Source organism: Galeopterus variegatus, unplaced genomic scaffold (genome assembly GCF_000696425.1).
Source record: "Galeopterus variegatus unplaced genomic scaffold, G_variegatus-3.0.2 Scaffold1807, whole genome shotgun sequence".
Taxonomy (NCBI): Eukaryota; Metazoa; Chordata; class Mammalia; order Dermoptera; family Cynocephalidae; genus Galeopterus; species Galeopterus variegatus.
The window spans coordinates 23044-39607 of NW_007727918.1; the positions used below are offsets into that span (position 1 = coordinate 23044).

General features: G+C 40.4%; 1 protein-coding gene and 1 pseudogene across 2 annotated transcripts in view; one reads left to right on the forward strand and one right to left on the reverse strand.

Annotated features, from left to right (window-relative positions):
- Positions 1–9142: 9142 nt before the first annotated feature.
- Positions 9143–11095, reverse strand: LOC103595654 (annotated as a pseudogene).
- A 1801-nt stretch (positions 11096–12896) lies between these two features.
- ATF7IP (activating transcription factor 7 interacting protein) overlaps positions 12897–16564 on the forward strand; it is a 122434-nt gene continuing 118766 nt past the window's right edge. For both annotated transcript variants that reach the window (XM_008579094.1, XM_008579096.1), the window contains exon 1: positions 12897–13053. The gene's annotated coding sequence lies outside the window, so the exon portion shown is untranslated. The remainder of the gene's footprint in view (positions 13054–16564) is intronic.

Here is a 16564-nt window from a genome sequence, read left to right on the forward strand (position 1 = left end):
ACTTAATATACTTTTCTCTAAGTCCATCCATGTTGCTGCAAATGGTAGTATTTCACTTTATTTTTTTATAGCAGAGTAGTATTCCATCGTATAGATATAACACATTTTCCTTATCCACTCATCTGATGATGGGCATTTAAGCATGTTCCAACTCCTGGCTATCGTAAATAGAGCTGTGATAAACTTGGGATTACAGGTATCCCTTTGACATAATGATTTCCATTCCTCTGGGTATACACCCAGCAATGAAATAGCTGAGTAATATGGTAGATCCACCTGTAATTGTTTGAGGAACCCCCATACCATTTTCCATAAAGGCAGAACCATTTTGCAGTCCCACCAACAGTGTACGAGGATTCCTTTTTCTCTACATTCTTGCCAGCATTTGTCATTCTCAGTCTTTTGGATATTAGCCATCCTAACTGGAATGAGACAGTATCTCAAAATGGTTTTGATTTGCATTTCCTAAATGCTTAGTGGGAACAGAACCCTTGATCTTGAAAAAGTTTTTAATTTTAATAAAGTCCAATTTATCTATTTTATCTTTTTGTTGCCTGTGCTTTTGATATCATATCTAAAAAAATCATTGCCATATCCAATATCTTCAAGATTTTCCCTTATGTTTTCTTTTAAGTGTTTTATAGTTTTAGCTCTTAAGTGTAGGTCATGATCCATTTTGAGTTAATTCTTATATATGGTTTAAGGTAAGGGTCCGATTTTATTCTTTTGCTTGCTAATATTTAGTTTTTCCAATACCATTTTTTGAAAAGACTGTCCTTTCTGCATTGAATTGTCTTTGGGCTCTGTTGTGTGTGGGTTCTCCATTCTATTCTATTGGACTACATGTCTAGTCTTAGACCAGTACCACACAGTTTTGATTTCTGTAACTTTTCAAGTTTTGAAAACAGGAAGTGTGAGTACTGCAAGTTTGTTTTTCTTTTTCAAGACTGTTTTCACCATTTAGGGTACCTTGAGATTTCATATGAATTTTAGGATGAGTTTTTTCTATATCTGCAGATTACCTGATTGGGCTTTTCATATGGATTGCCTTGAATCTGTAGATTACTTTGTGTAGTATTGTCATCTTCACAACATTAAGATTTCCAACCCATGAACATGGTGTGACTTTTCATTTATTTATGTCTTAATTAATTTCTTTCAGCAATGTTTTATAAGATTCAATGTAAAAGTCTTCTACCTCCCTGGCGAAACTTATTCTTAAGTATTGTATTCTCTTTGATGCTATTGTAAATCTCTTTTCTTTTTTAAGTAACATTTTGTTGCTTTTTGCCATGGGTGCAATGTCAAAGAAATATACTTTCTTCAAATTTACCCACTTTATTCCATCTTGCATATTTATATTTGACTAGCATATTACCTGTGACTACACCTATATCAGTATTAAAAAGGCTGGCTGTCGGGCCTTAAAGACTAACGCCACCTTAAGTGATATTACAAGCGGTGCCATTATGGGCCCACAAGGGCATATTAACGTGGCAGCCTAAGATGGTGCCGGGAGGAAGTAGGGTGGGAGTGTCTGCGGGAACCTTGCCTTAGCCCTTATTGGGCAAATACGTGCTTCCACGCTCATGAACACTGCGTGATTGCAATAGCTAGGCATTGAGACAGGATGCTTGCCCTTGACCTTTAAGCTGATAGGATTATGTTAAAACCTCCCCTCCCCATCTGCCTATAAAAGCAAGTGCTTGTGTGATAATAAACGGAACTGCTTGACAGAACCCCTGCCGCGTCTGAGTGTCCTTTAACCAGGCTGGTTGGGGCTGGCGGCTGTGCTCACCTCTCTTCAAGGCTCTCTTCCCCATCTCCTTCCAAAGGGGAACAGAGGGAAAGAGGAATCTGGGCCATTCGCTCGCCCACCAAAAGGAACGAGGCTAGGGCTGTTCGGGTTGGCCGGTGGTGGACCTGACAGAGTGGTGTCCCATGTGAGGTGTTTTTTAAAACTCGTGGGTGAAAGGTGAACGAGTGAGGCCCCCAGCTGCTCGGTCCTGAAAGAAGGTCGACGAAGGGTGATCAACCAATGGAGTGGCCCCCGCAACCACGGTAGTCGCCGTGAAGTAATCCGCCTGCGTGTCAGGGTGAGTACCATAACAGGGGGAAGTCCCTGCACTTCTCTGCCCTGTTGCTCCCTTTGTCCCTTCCTCACGGGGCAACATGGGAGGCGTGTGTGGAAAGAGTGATGAGACAGCCTACAAGGCTCTAAAGTACATGTTAAAAGGCAGAGGCCTAGAAATATCTGACTCCACAGCCACCAATGCCTGGCGTCATGTGGTGAAGGTGGCCCCTTGGGCACCTTTGTCCAACTTGTTCTCATATGAGACTTGGGACTGGGTTCAGACCCTGGCCAGAAAGAATAAGATTAGTCACGGGCTAGACCCCCCTTAGGGTTCTACCTAACCATCTGTGCCCTAAAGCTTTGCTTCCGTCCTGAGCATCAGGAAGGGGCAGAAAGGGATTGGGCACAGTTCGATGAGGAGAGAAAAAAGGAAACAAAGCTGCCAACGCAAGGCCCTGAGCCACTGAGTGATACCTATGCCCCTACTCTGTACCCTCCTCTCCCGGCATACTCATCCCGCCAAAGTTTAGCAGAAGGAGAGAAAGCGGCACCTGAAGAAGTGGAGGAGGCTAGCCCACCTTTAAAAACATCCCCGGCACAGCTGCAGGTTTTTTCTGTCATGGCTTGCTGGGAACCCCCAGCCTTCTGCAGCCCGTGGAGGGGAAGTGGACCCTCAGGCCTATCCAGTCAACGTTGTAAAAGAACTAAAAAAGGCTGTTGCCGAGGCCAGGACTTTATCCTCAGACTTGCAGGCTCAGACACAAAACTTAAACGAAGCCTTCAAAGCGTTTACCGCCCTGATCCCCTCAGGAAACAATACTTCCCCACCCTTCAAGGGACAATGTTTTGGTTGCGGAAGACAAGGTCATTTTAAAAGCCAATGTCCCAAGGCTAAAGGCAAACCCCCCCCCACCACACCATGCCCCTGATGTAAAAAAGGATTACATTGGAAAAAGGACTGTAGGTCCAAATTTGACAAAGCCCCCAGTGGAAATAGGCTGGCCGCTTGGTACCCTTTGGAAGCTCATGAACTCAAAGAGCTGAAAAAGGCTGTTGCAGAGGATGGGCCCAATTCCCCATGGGCAGAAACCATCCTCCAGGGCTTGGCGCACCAACCTTTCACAACCCAAGATTGGAAAATGCTCTGTAAGGCTGTCCTCCCCCAAACTTGTTTATCAAGTTCTGCGCCTTCTTTGAAGAAGAGTGCCATGTGCAGGCAGAGATAAACCAAGCAGCCAATCCACCCATCCCTATCAGCTTCGGCATGCTGTCTGGAACAGCAGATCAGTTTAGTACTGTAATCCAACAGGCTGCTATCCCAGCCCCCTACCAGGACCAGGTTAGGGCAACAGTGTTAGCCGCATGGAAAAAGTTGGCTGAAAGGCCCAGTGAGCCCGCAATGGCTGGGGTCACCCAGCGACCCTCTGAGGACCTGCCCTCTTTCATAGTTTGGGTGGAACAGAGCATACAGAGAAAGTTTCCCCCAGGTCCTCTCTGGGACCAGTTTGTAAAAATGCTAGTGAGGGATGGCATGACTGCCAACCACAAGCTTGCCTGTGCTGGGCTCAAAGATCGTTCTATGGAAAAGTGGGTCATTGCCAGTAGAGACGTTGGAAGCTACCAACAACAAACCAGGGCCTTAACTTCCGCTCTACAAGCTGAAGCGGAAACCCTTGCAGGTGCTATGACCCAGGCTCTTAGTGTCAGGATCCCTAAGGAGAGCCCCAGCCAACCCTCCCATAGGGGTCAATGTTATGGCTGTGGGGAACAAGGTCATTTCAAAAGGGACTGTCCCAACCGGAAAAATAAAAACCTTCCCTCTATGCCATGCCCTAGGTGCGGTAAGGGGCTTCATTGGAAGTGTGAGTGCCGGTCTAAGTTTGACAAGGACAGAAAAGCCTTTAAACTAGAGGAGGGGCAAGCCATTGTTGAACGGTATCACCAATGCTTAAAAAAAATCAATTATTAAAACAAAAACGGGGAGTCACCAGCCCTCATCAGCAGTTGGGACAGGCACTCCTAACTTTAAACATCCTAAATTTTTCCAAAAATGAACTCCTGTCTGCCTTCCAGAAACACTGGTCAGCTCAACCACCGTGCCCAGAAGTCCAAGTGTGGTGGAAAGACCCCTTAACAGGCCAGAGGAGGGGCCCTGACCCGTTGCTAACTATGGGTCGAGGGTTTGGTTGTGTCTTCCCCCTCAGTGAGTCAACCCCTATATGGGTCCCAGCCAAAAATCTCAAGTTCTTGCCAGACACCCAGGGTACTGAGGACCCTGAGGAGTTTATTGTTTGTATGTTTCAGACTGCATTATGAACCCTTTGTGGATGCTCCAAGTGGCCGCCCTCCTCGGGTCAACAAGGTCAAGGGCCTCTGCCACCAGGGGAGGTCCCCACGAGCCAGCCAACCAAACCTGGGAGGTCATACAAGCCGCTACAGAACCTCTGTATCTGCAGATTGGATCTGCTATTTCTACAACAAGGAGGGCTATGTGCTGTTCTCAAAGAAGAGTGTTGCTTCTATGCCGACCACTCTGGAGTGGTCAAAGATTCCCTAGCTAAGCTTAGAGAAGGGCTAGAAGAGCGTAAAAAAAGAGCAAGAAGCCAATAGTAATTGGTTCCAAAGCTGGCTTTCAAGTTCCCTGTGGCTCACCGCCCTGCTGTCCTCCCTGGTGGGCCCCCTAGCCATTTTCCTTGTCTTAATCATCTTGGGGCCTTATGCCATTCACCAGGTTGTGTCCCTTATAAAGCACAACACCACTTCTCTCGTAATGCTCACCCAGGTGGTAGAGGAGGTGGCCCATAATGAAAGCCCGTTTGGCCCCCTTCTCTCTATTTTTCTCTCTCATGCTGTCTTGTCCTTCTGATTTGTACCTTGGGATGATGCGGCATGAAGGCCTTCACCAGTTACAGGCCCCTTAACCTTGGACTTCCCAGCCTCCAGAATCGGAGGAAATAAATCTTTATTCTTTATAAATTATCCAGTCTCAGATATTCTGTTATGGCTGCACAAAATGGACTAAGAAACAGGGATTTCAGTTGACTTGTTCTGTTCAGAATTTGATGAGATTACCTTTCTTCATTACCCTGTTTTGATCAGCGATTAACTTTCCATTAAATAAAAATTGTCTAATATCATTTTCACAGGTTTTATGTGGTTCATGTTAAACAGAAATCTACTCAATTTTTTTTTGGCAGCTCGCTGGCACAGGGATCTGAACCCTCGACTCTGGTGTTATCAGCACCATGCTCTAACCAAGTGAGCTAAATGGCCAGGCAGAAGTCTACTCACTTTTATTCTTTCCAGCTTTTAAATAATTTAAGCAGAACTTCTGTGAAGATCTTCTATTTTCCTTCTAGTCTTTTTCTTTTCTGAGGCCCACATTTCTTTCTCAGACTTAGCTGGTACATATTATTTATATTCTAAAAGATTAGAAAGAAACAACAAAATGTAATTGTTTTCATGTATTAGTACATTTCTGTTGCTTATAACAAAATACCTGGAACTGGGTAATTTATAAAGAAAATAAAATGTATTGCTTACAGTTTCGGAGGCTGGGAAATTCAAAATCCAGGGAACACATCTGCTGAAGGCTTTCTTTAGTGATGATTTCAGTGAAGGCAGGGTATGACACTGGGAAAATAGCAGAGCAGAGAGAGGCTAACCTCCTCATTCACTCTCATTTTAATGCCTTACAGAACCACACCCATGACCACCATTCTTAATCCATTCACTAGGCATGGTCCTCAGAATCTAATCACCTCTTCAAAGCCCCACCTTGTGGGCCAGCCCGGTGGCGCACTTGGTAGAGTGCAGCGCTTGGGAGCGCAGAGGCACTCCCGCCGAGGGTTTGGATCCCATATAGAGACCAGTCCGCTCACTGGTTGAGCGCGGTGCGGGCACGACACCGAGGGTTGCGATCCCGTTACCAGTCACGAAAAAAGACAAAAAAGGAAAAAAAAGAAAAAAAAAAAAGCCCCACCTTGCAATTACCATAATAGGATTTCTCAACCTCTTAACAGTCACAGAGGGATTAAGTTTTGGGGGACATTCAACCCAAGGCACATAGTATATCAAATTTGAATATATTTTACCAGAAAAATAAATTAAACATAAAATATCACAATTTAAATTACTTAACTTATATGTCTTTTAAAACTTTTTTTCTTCTATGTTATTCAAAATAATATAATTAAGTGGGAAAATATAAATTATAAGTAATATTAATCTATTAAATATAGCTGAACAATGTTTTTAAAATTTAATGGTCTTATGAAATATTTTTATTAAAATAGAATTACTTACAATTCTATAACTCAATGCTATTTAGTTGCCAATTTAAAAACTAAATATCTTATTACATATACATTACATCAACATTTATATGTATGGTATACAAATATGAGTAATATGAATTAATATTTCAAAATTTTTTCCAGCAGCCATATACAAATGTTGGGCATACTGGAATAACTTCTGAGTACCTACAGAACCACAAACTGGAAAATGCACAAAGCAAGAAAATGTATGCTTGAGATTACTGGCAAGTGACTTTGCTATGCAAACATTTTTTTCTTTCTTTTTTTGTTATGCAAAATCCTATTGTATCTGGGCTAATCAAGAGGAAGGATCTGAGAAATTAATTTACCTTTTTCCTTACCCAAGTCATTTTGCTGCTCAAATCTTTACATACTCTGAAGCTGTGCATCTCAACGTACTGACCTTCACAGCATTCTGATAGCTGCCTTTTGTTTTGAGAACATAGGACAAGAAATATGAAGCATTCCCCTGGGGATTGTATATAAGAGAATAATATTGGAAGAGCAGATGTTTAAGGTCACAGTTCCCATGATGATAAGGCTGAGTGTCAGATTCTGAGCAAACAAAGGTGTCCATGTGTTCTTTTACGTGTGTGTGTGTATATGTATTTACAATATGTAGGGGCCCTTTAAGATGTGGGGACTAAGGGCTGAGCCCGTGGCACACTCGGGAGAGTGCACCGCGGGTTTGGATCCTATATAGGGATGGCCGGTGCGCTCACTGGCTGAGCGCGGTGCGGCCGGTCTCAAAAAGGACAAAAAAAAAAAAAAAAAAAAAAGATGTGGAGACTAAGCCTGAGGCCCCTCTTATCCAGATATAATAGCAATACCAATTCTATCTTTCTCAGTGAGTGCTATTTAAGTATCTTCTAATAGAAATCATTTTACCTATTTAGGTAGCCTATCTATGTTGGAAGATGGTTATGATGGCCTTTCCCTTCTCTGATGACTTCTTGTGTTAGTTTTTGCATGGTTACTACTATGGCTACTGCCAGGCTAATGTCTGGAATCCCGTCGACATTGCCAATTGTAGCACTCTTAATCCTGTTCCTGACTCCAATTGAAAACCTAGGCGACCACGCCAATTGTCAGGCTCGTTTACCTGCTGGTAATCCTGCACTGACTGGGCCGATTGTTGAGCTAGGGCTGGGTCTGGAGCTTCCAGACCCCTCCAGCCCATTCACAGATGGGGTCACAAACCCTCCATACACCAGGCTGGGTCACCAGACCCCTCACATACCAGGCTGTGTCACCAGACCCCTTCACACAGGTCTGTGAGCTAGGTAACTGGCCAAAAGGTCCTTGGAACCATAGGTTGGAAAGCTGCGCTAGGCGGACGCTGAAGGCCAACGCCCACCCACCTGCTTCACTAAAACTCCTCTCTCTCTCTCTCTGAATGCAAGAATAGCAACAAAGCTAAAAAGATACATTGGTGCACATGCGCACTAACTCCACATACACACACACACACACACACACACACTTTGCTTACAAAGGATGTGCTAAAACAACACCCAAGTGGACTGGAGGCGAGGGCCCTGACCAAACTGTTCTATTTTCCCAACAGTCTTCTATTACTGAGTAACAAATTGCTACAAACTTAGTAACAAAACAATACACATTTACTATCTCAAAGTTCCTGTGAGTCAGGATTTTGGGCCTGACTTCGCTGCATCCTCTGCTTAGGGTCTCACAGAGGCTGCAATAAAGGTGTTAGCTGGGTTGTATTTTCATCTGAGGGCTTGGTAAATAATCTGCTTCCAAACTCCTTCAGTTCATTGGCAGAGTTTATTTCCTCATGACAATCTGACAAGGAGCCTGCTTTCCGGTCCTAGAGGTTACCCAAAGAGCCTACAGGCCTCCTGAAGTACCTTTCCACTACATGTTGTAGGCTTCTTCAGCATGGCTTCTTTCCTTATCAAGGCAGCAAGGAAAATCTCTCTCATCAGGGAGAGTCTAGTTCCTTTTTAAAAAGCTTTTACCAGATTAATTCGGGTCCACTCAAGTAATCTCCTTTAGTTAACCTAAAAGCAATTTATTTAGGATCTTAATTACATCAGCAAAAATAATTCACTTTTGCCACATTCTATTGACTCAAAGCAAGTCACAGGTTCTGCCCACACTCAGGGGAGAGGATTATACAGAATGTGAACACCAATGGGCGAAGATCATGGGGTTTTACCTTAGAATTTCGATTAGCACACTTCCTGTTCTTTTTTTTTTTTTTTCCAGATTTAGTTGATTCCATTTTTATTGTGGGTCAAGTCTTAGGTCAGCATCACTAGCCATTCCATCTGCCATCCTGTGTGAGCAACGTCCATAGGAATTCTAAATTTAGTTCAAGTGATCAGGATCAAGAAGAAAAATAAGCCCTCAGCCACATCACCCTTCCTACTGTATCTACGCTTAATAGTCACTGAACATCCTCCATGTGTAACGGTTTCGTGCAGGACACCTAAGGCTCTGGTAGGAATAACTTATCTGTCTAAAGCTTTTTTCCTCCCCATAAAAGAAGAAAGCCGGCTTTAGAAAGAGATGTGGAATTGAAGAATGTTCCAGGGAGCTGCGTTTTAAAGACTAATCACAAACTTGTTACTTCTCCAAGGTTATGAATCCAGTCCTTGAACCACTACATGTTTTTCATACATTTGAAATTGTTTCTAGAACTCCAGAACGTCTGTCATGCCCTGAGCACTCAGCAAGTCTCCTGACAACAGACATCAGACCCTAACAAATCACAGGCCTTTCTCTAGAAGTCCCCAGACTGGGCATTCTCAGAAGGCTGGAGGTTTGTGCCCAGTTGGCACATGTGACTGAAAGCCTGTGTGAGGAAAACCCTGCTGGTGTTGATCTCCATCAAGGTCAAGTTATGCAGTTCGGCATGTACCTCCTCCTGTCTCACAGAGCTGTGAGTAGATCCCTGGAGTATGGCTCTGCGAGTGTCCCACATATCCTTGATCAGAGTCCAGATTTCATCTGCTTTGAGGGTGTTGTCTGAAGCATGATTGAAGAGGAGTTCGGTAAGTTCCATGTAGTAAGGGCGAGGCACTGGGCTAAAAGTTTCTTCCTTTCATTCATGATCCCTCATTTCTTCCAACTTTTCTATGTCCATCCACTCTGGAGGGAGCAACCGACACTTCTGTCTTTATTTCAGGTTAATTTTCAACCACAGAGGTACTTCCACTGGTAAATCAGCGTTAAAAGGTCTCCGGGCCCCTCCCCCTCCATGAGGTAGATCGTGTCTAGACTTAATTTAGGGATAATGGTAACCAGCGCCTCCTTGGCCAGAAAGTCCACCTCCGACGTGCTCACGGGGGCGCGAGCGGCTGGCCCAGGACTCGCCGTCCCCTCAGGCCCCTCAGCGTCCAGAAGGAGGCCTGGCGGCCGCCGCTTTCCCGCCACAGCGCGGGGCTCGCTCCGGGCCGGAAGTCAGCTTCCCTGTTCCTAAGAGCTGTTTCTGGACTTTTCTCAGGTTTGCCAGCTCAACACCTCAGTAAGCTTCTCTGCAAATTGGAGGCCAATCATAAAAATTATCAGGTTGTTCTACCTGTCAGCCGCCTACAAATAAAAGTAAAAATAATTATCGGATTGTGGTTGTATTTTTTAATGGAAGTGTGGGAAATGCAGTCAGAAATTGTTCAAGCTGAGCTACCTCTGTATTATTACTACTCCTACAAGTACTAACACTACTACCATACTACAAGCATGCTAACTCTTAGCTAATACTTATTGAGGTATTACTATATATCCAGTACTGCCCTAAGTATTTTACCATAATTTAATCTTCATAATAACCTTACGAGATTGGGGCTATTTTTATCAGGTCCATTTTATAGATTGGGAAGCATTTACATAGAGAATTTCAGAACATTAAGCAAGTAAGAAGCAGATACAGAATTCCAATTCAGGTAGTAAGTCTTCAAAGCCTGAAAGCATTAGATTATCTTTCTCTTATAGTACTTAGAAACTTCAGTTTTTCTCTTTAGCTGTTCCTTTTTTGAGTTTATGCTGTTTTTCAAACGTTCGGTTTTCTTGTTCAATTGCTACAACTGAAATTTATTGATTTATATTTATTTTTAGTTTGGTTTTTTTTTTTCTGTGAGAGAGTTTCTATGATTCTGCTTTACTCCAGCATTTTTTCCTAGAAGAATGATATTCACCTTGTATATGCCAATAAGGCCATAATGGTGGATAAAATATGGAGATATTTCTGTACTGAGTAGCTGCCCCACCCCTGAACATCCCTCCTACTAACCAGTCTGCCTCAGTCCCTAGCTAAGAAACCTCTGGACCTCTTCAAAATCCTACAACAAAAGGGTTAACATCCAACAAAGTAGGGGGTCATTAAGCCTGCTTCTTTTCTTTTTTTTTTTTTTTTTTGGTGGCTGGCTGGTATGGGGAGGTCTGAAGCCTGCTTCCTTCCTTTTTGATTGAACAGTGCCTGGTGCCATAGGGTTCGATAAATATTCTGAATATCATCCTACCAAGAAAGAGAAGTCAAGCCTTTTTTATTCTTCAGTGTCTTTGCATTTTTTAAAATTTAACTTGAATTCTCTTTCTCTTGTGGTCTGACAGCCACTTTATGTTCTACATCATGAGTCAGGTCAAGCATCACCTCCTTTGTGAACTTTTCCCACACACTATAAGGAAAATTTAGGTCCTCTTGTTTTATATTTCTGTTATACTTAATACATACCTCCATGATATTAACGATCTCATAATGTTTATCTGTATATATGACTCCCCAGTAGAGGCAGTGTCATTTCCTCTGGGTTTCTTCAGTGCCAAGAATAGTGTGTGAGTACATTATAAATATTGTACTTGTTGAATGAATCAACCAATAATTGGTTAGATTAACCAGCATGTACTGTGGCTGAAGAGATTGTAAATATGTGGTTGAGGATATTTGGGGAGATTCAAATCCAATAAAACAGTCTTGTTGGAGTCTCTGGGAGGCGAGTCTAGCATTTGAACATACTGAAGAAAATTGATAAATCAGTGGGTTACTGTTGAATTATTTTTCCCTTTCCCTTTGAGAATAGACCATTGTAAAGATGGTTCCTCTTTGTTTATAGAAGACATACAAACAAACTTAATACACTCTATTATTCTTCCCATTTATCTTATTCTTATACAGTGGAACTTTTAATATCAATATTAATATTTGTAACTTATTGAGCATTTACTTAAAATTGAGCATCTATGTACTAAATAAATTATAATAAATAATTATAATGAAGCATGTATAATTTATTGAGCACCTTTGTACTATGTTCTGTGCTAAGTACTTCACAAAGTTTAGCTTTAAGCAAACACAAATCTAACTGTGTTTTTTCCTGACTCAGAACCTTTTAAGTGATTCCTCATTGCTCTCACAATAAAGTCCAGCTTTTAGGCAAGAAATTTATTAAATCAGTTCTTATATTAAAGATGATGTCTTCTAGGTAGGCTTTTCTGATTCTCCAAGTCTGGATTAGGTGATACTCCCAAAAGTCATCCTGTATTTCAAGTAAATTGAAAGGCCCAAGGTATGAAAATAAGTATTAATGACTCTTTGCTAATTTCTTATTACTGTACTTACAAAAATTTCCTGTTTACTTTTCTGTCTCCTCCATGGAGTATAGATTTCTTGAGGACAGGCATCTAAACATAGCTGTGGAACACAGTGATTGCTAAATAAATATTGAATACATTAATTTAAGGGACAAATTACATAAAAAACAAAAACCAAACCTTATGATCTAATAGTTTTCAGGCTCTTCCTGCTTTGCAAAACACATTTACGTTTATCCTATCATTTAGTTCTTTCAACCGAGTTGAACTACAGTCATTATCCCCATTTTAGAGATGAGGAAACTGAGTAACACACATTTCAAGGAACAGGCAAGTAAGCCCCAGACTTCCCAACCAATAGGGTAGTGACTTCTCCACTATGTCCTATGGACTTCATTAAGGGATGACTGTCAACATAAAATTAAACGGGGTGGGTACAACCTCTAGTGGGAGGGTACAAATGGAGGTGCTTGCTCTGTTATAGAACAACTGAAAGAAAAGATGTGTTTTCTTCATGCCCTTCTTATTAATACAGTTCAAAGTACATTTTGTGAATTTTAAAAATAAATGAATACATGGACATACTCCTGTCTTTTTTGAAAATTTTTCCTTCTGCTCTTTAACTCTCACCTACTTATTTCATTTCTTCTTTTCCAAGCCTCATAGAGGGCGCTCACAAAGGACTACTCGCTGACTGTGGAAGCTCCACTCAAAACACACCTTCACGCTGCAACCGAGAGGCGCAGCGCCACCACCTCAGACTTTCTCTATTCCACGCAGGAGGCGGGGCCAATGTCCCTCATTCAAATAAAAAACCAGGAGATTTGCATGGGGAATGGCTAGTACGTGAGCTCATTGGCTGATAGCGCAGTGGGCGTGGTATATATTACGACCACCAAGCCCCGCCCACATTAATTTGCATAACGGCCTCGGCGCGTGCAAGGGAGAAGCGGGTTTGTTTTTGAATCTGCGGAGGCGGCGGCGGTGGCAGCGGCGCCGGGGCGACTGAAGTGCGCCAGACTGAGGAGGCAGCGTCGGGGACGGCTGCGCGGGACGGCTCTGTAGGAAGGAACTTGGTTCCCCCTCCCTCATCTCCCGCCCCGAAAGGTATATGCGAATCCTAGGGGCTGTTATAACCACATTTTCTTAAATTACTATTGTATTTCTGAAGAGTGAAGACCGCATTATGGCGGCTGCGGGAGTTGTGTTTGCGCCTGCGCGTTTGTGGAGCTGCGGGCGGGCGCTGCATGGGAGCACGTGATCTTGCGGGGTCGGGCTCTAGCTGCAGCTGTGCAGCGGGCTGGGCGGTGGCTGCGCAAGCGCAATATTCATTTTCAAGATCTAATGTTCTTGTTGGACGCCATTTGGGTTCTAGATTTAATTTTCCTCATTCTTAAGGGGTTTCATTTTGCTACCTTCAAATTCTCACAGTTTTCAAGAAAAACATTTCTTATATGTTGTACTCCTATACCGACCTCAAGCTCTTCTCTTCCCCTGATTCTTTGTGAAAATGTGCACTTAATTTTCTGCAAAAATGATTATGTCTTGAGGTTCTTGATTATAACTTCTCTTTTAGGGTAGTGCTGGATTCAGGCTTTAATATGTGGGGAGATAAAGACCAGCACCTAGTGGTGTCCTCACGGGAAGTGCATTTATTTGAAGTGTATATCTGCAAATACATTTTAACCCTATTTTAGCCGGTTCTGTTGTGTAGAATGTTTACAAAATGAAAACAATTTTAGTTTTGGAAATATTGGGGGGAGGGACAGTGGAAGAACATACAATGTAATTTAAAATGAAATTATCTCCTTGGATATTATTGTTTTAAAAAATACTTGTTCCTAAGTCATTGAAGTTTTAATTTTAATTAGTTTGTGTGTTTCTGAACATTTGAATTTTACATGTTTTCAGTCCTTTTGATCACTTGTCCATTACTGCTTCAGGTAGATAATTACCCTTTTAAAATTAACTACTTTTCTTAGCGTTTTTGTTTGCAATGGTATGTAAGATATCATTCTTGGTAAAGTTTTTAGGTAGTGAATTCTACAGAGAACTCCCAGTTACACAGAGGCCTTTATGAAGAAATCAAGTGACCCATCAATAAAAAAAAATCTGATTTTTTTTTAAACACTGTACCATATACATGGGTATGAGGAACAATTGTGTTTCATTTTTTTAATTGTTAAGTGTTCCCATGGTTTTAGTTTCTAAAAGAAGGTAATTATAAGTATGCTACTGATTATTTTAGTTTAAAGTGATAGTGTCACTATATTTAAGTCTTATATAACATATCTGGAGGAAGTTATGTAAAATTTGATATGGTTCTCCCATTGTGCAAGTAGTTTCTTGCTAGGCTAAAAACTTGTAAATGGTTTCCATAAACTTCATCTGTGGTTAATATGTACAACAATTGGTTTCTCGGTTGGTTATATAACATGTAAGTTTGAATCAGTCTGCTGTCAAATGAAGATACGGCTATTGCTTTATAATCTTGATTAGTTTAAGGACATTTTTATTGAGTGAGGCAAATGTTGTTATTAAGTATAAAGTTGATGTAATTGAAAGAAATTCTTTTGGTTGGTGGATTTTTAAATGATGTCACGTATGAGATAAAATGAAGTTATAGGAAAGATTCTATTTTTTTGCAATAGATCCTTAATTTGTCCTGATGTAGTAATTCCTGGACCTCTGAGGTCTTCTACATAGAAATATATTTAAAGGGCAGTTCTGTAATTTTGTCCCTTTTATTCTTATGGAATGGTTATCTGGCACTCCTTCCACCCCCCAACATATTTCAGGTGTTTTAGAGTTGTGAAAATATGCTGTATTTTCTATGTCTGTGTGTATGTATGTGCATACATATATGTATTTAAGTTAAAAGAACTTTGATCTTGGGGAATGGTACACTTTGCACTTCCAGAAAAAGGAAATAATTTGATTTATATATTTAAGCTTATGGTTTCATTTGAATATGCAGATGATTGCTTCTTAGATTAATATTGATGGTCTTATAAAGCACTTGAAAATACTGAAGTACGTAATAATATATGTTATTATTATACACATTACATATATAACATATGTAAATATTGATAGGACAGTTTTGCCATCATGTTTCTTAGAAGGCAAACATAGTTTGATAAACTTACTAAGATGAATGAATTGTGTAAATAGCAACTATTTGTTCATTAGTGCTCTATCAATAACAACCATACTTGTATTCTGAAATTTTAGTTTGGTGGTTATGATGCCACAAAATTTTGACACATGCACAGCATCTATAAGTGAATATTAAGTTACTGAAGTTATTTAAAATCTTTGTAGTTTTATAAATTTTAAACAAAATTTAGTTAGAAAAAACAAGCTTGAATGATTTAAGCCATAAGTTATTAAAATTGTATTTTTTCAAAATTATGATTTGAATATGTGATAAATATATCTAAATAGTTTCAACTTATTTGTTTAGAATATTTTGAAAATGTTGAAAATTGATTAGCAACATTTTGAAATAAGCATTCTAAATGTTTTGGTGATTTGTATGACTTCATTTTTTCACAGTTGATTAATCTGTAAATGTTTATTGATCTGTTTCTCAATTAGTTTTTCATTGGGACTGTCATTTCATTCTTGCTCTTTTGCTCTTTTAACTTCGTATTATATTGTGGATATTTGCCCATTTAGTAATTCTTGTAGAATATGTTTTTTAATGGTTACATAATACTGTGTGGTGAAAATATCCCAAATTATTAAATGTTCTTTTCAAACACGTTTTAAAATGGCTACATATTACTATCTCCAGTAAGAATTTACAGTGACTTATTAAACCTTTCTTTTTTTGTTGACCATTTTGCTTGTTGTTCATTTCTCTGTTATAAATCATGCTACAGTGAACATCCTTGTACACGAGTCATGGTCTATATCTCAGAATATTTCTTCGAAATTATGTTTTAAAGAGTTTTTAAAGTAATTTGCAAAACTGATAAAAGTCTTAGCATGTCCCATATCACCATCAAATAAGTGGGTGAAAAATGCTAGCTCCTTACCACCCCCCCCATGACTAGTAAGGTTGAATTTGTTAGTGTTTTATATATGCATTTTCTCATTTTCTGTGAATTAGCCATTTGAGGTTTTTTGGTGTATTTTTCTATTGTGGGTGTTAATGTTTTTCTAATTTGTTAGTAACAGCTATTTACAGATATTAGCCCTCAGCTTTTCTTATTTGTTGCAGTGATTTTTTTAGTTTATTGTTTTTTACATTGTTTATGGTTTTATATGTTCAGAAGTTTTACACTTTTATGTAGTGAAATGTACTACCTTTTTTCCTTGTGATTTCTTCCAGGGCTTCTCTGCCTAGAAAATATTACTTGTTCTGAGATGAGTTAAATATTCATTTATTTTGTTTATTTTTTCTGGAACTGCATTTTTTTTTTCTGGAAGTTTTTATTTTTTTATCGCAGCTGTCTGGTCCTGGAATCTGAACACTTGACATTGGTGTATAACACCACGCTCTAACCAACTGAGCTAACCAGCCAACCTTCTTCTGGAAGTTTTAATGAACTCTTTAAAGATACATTTTAGTCTATATGGGCATATAGATGTATTTTTGATATATTGTGTG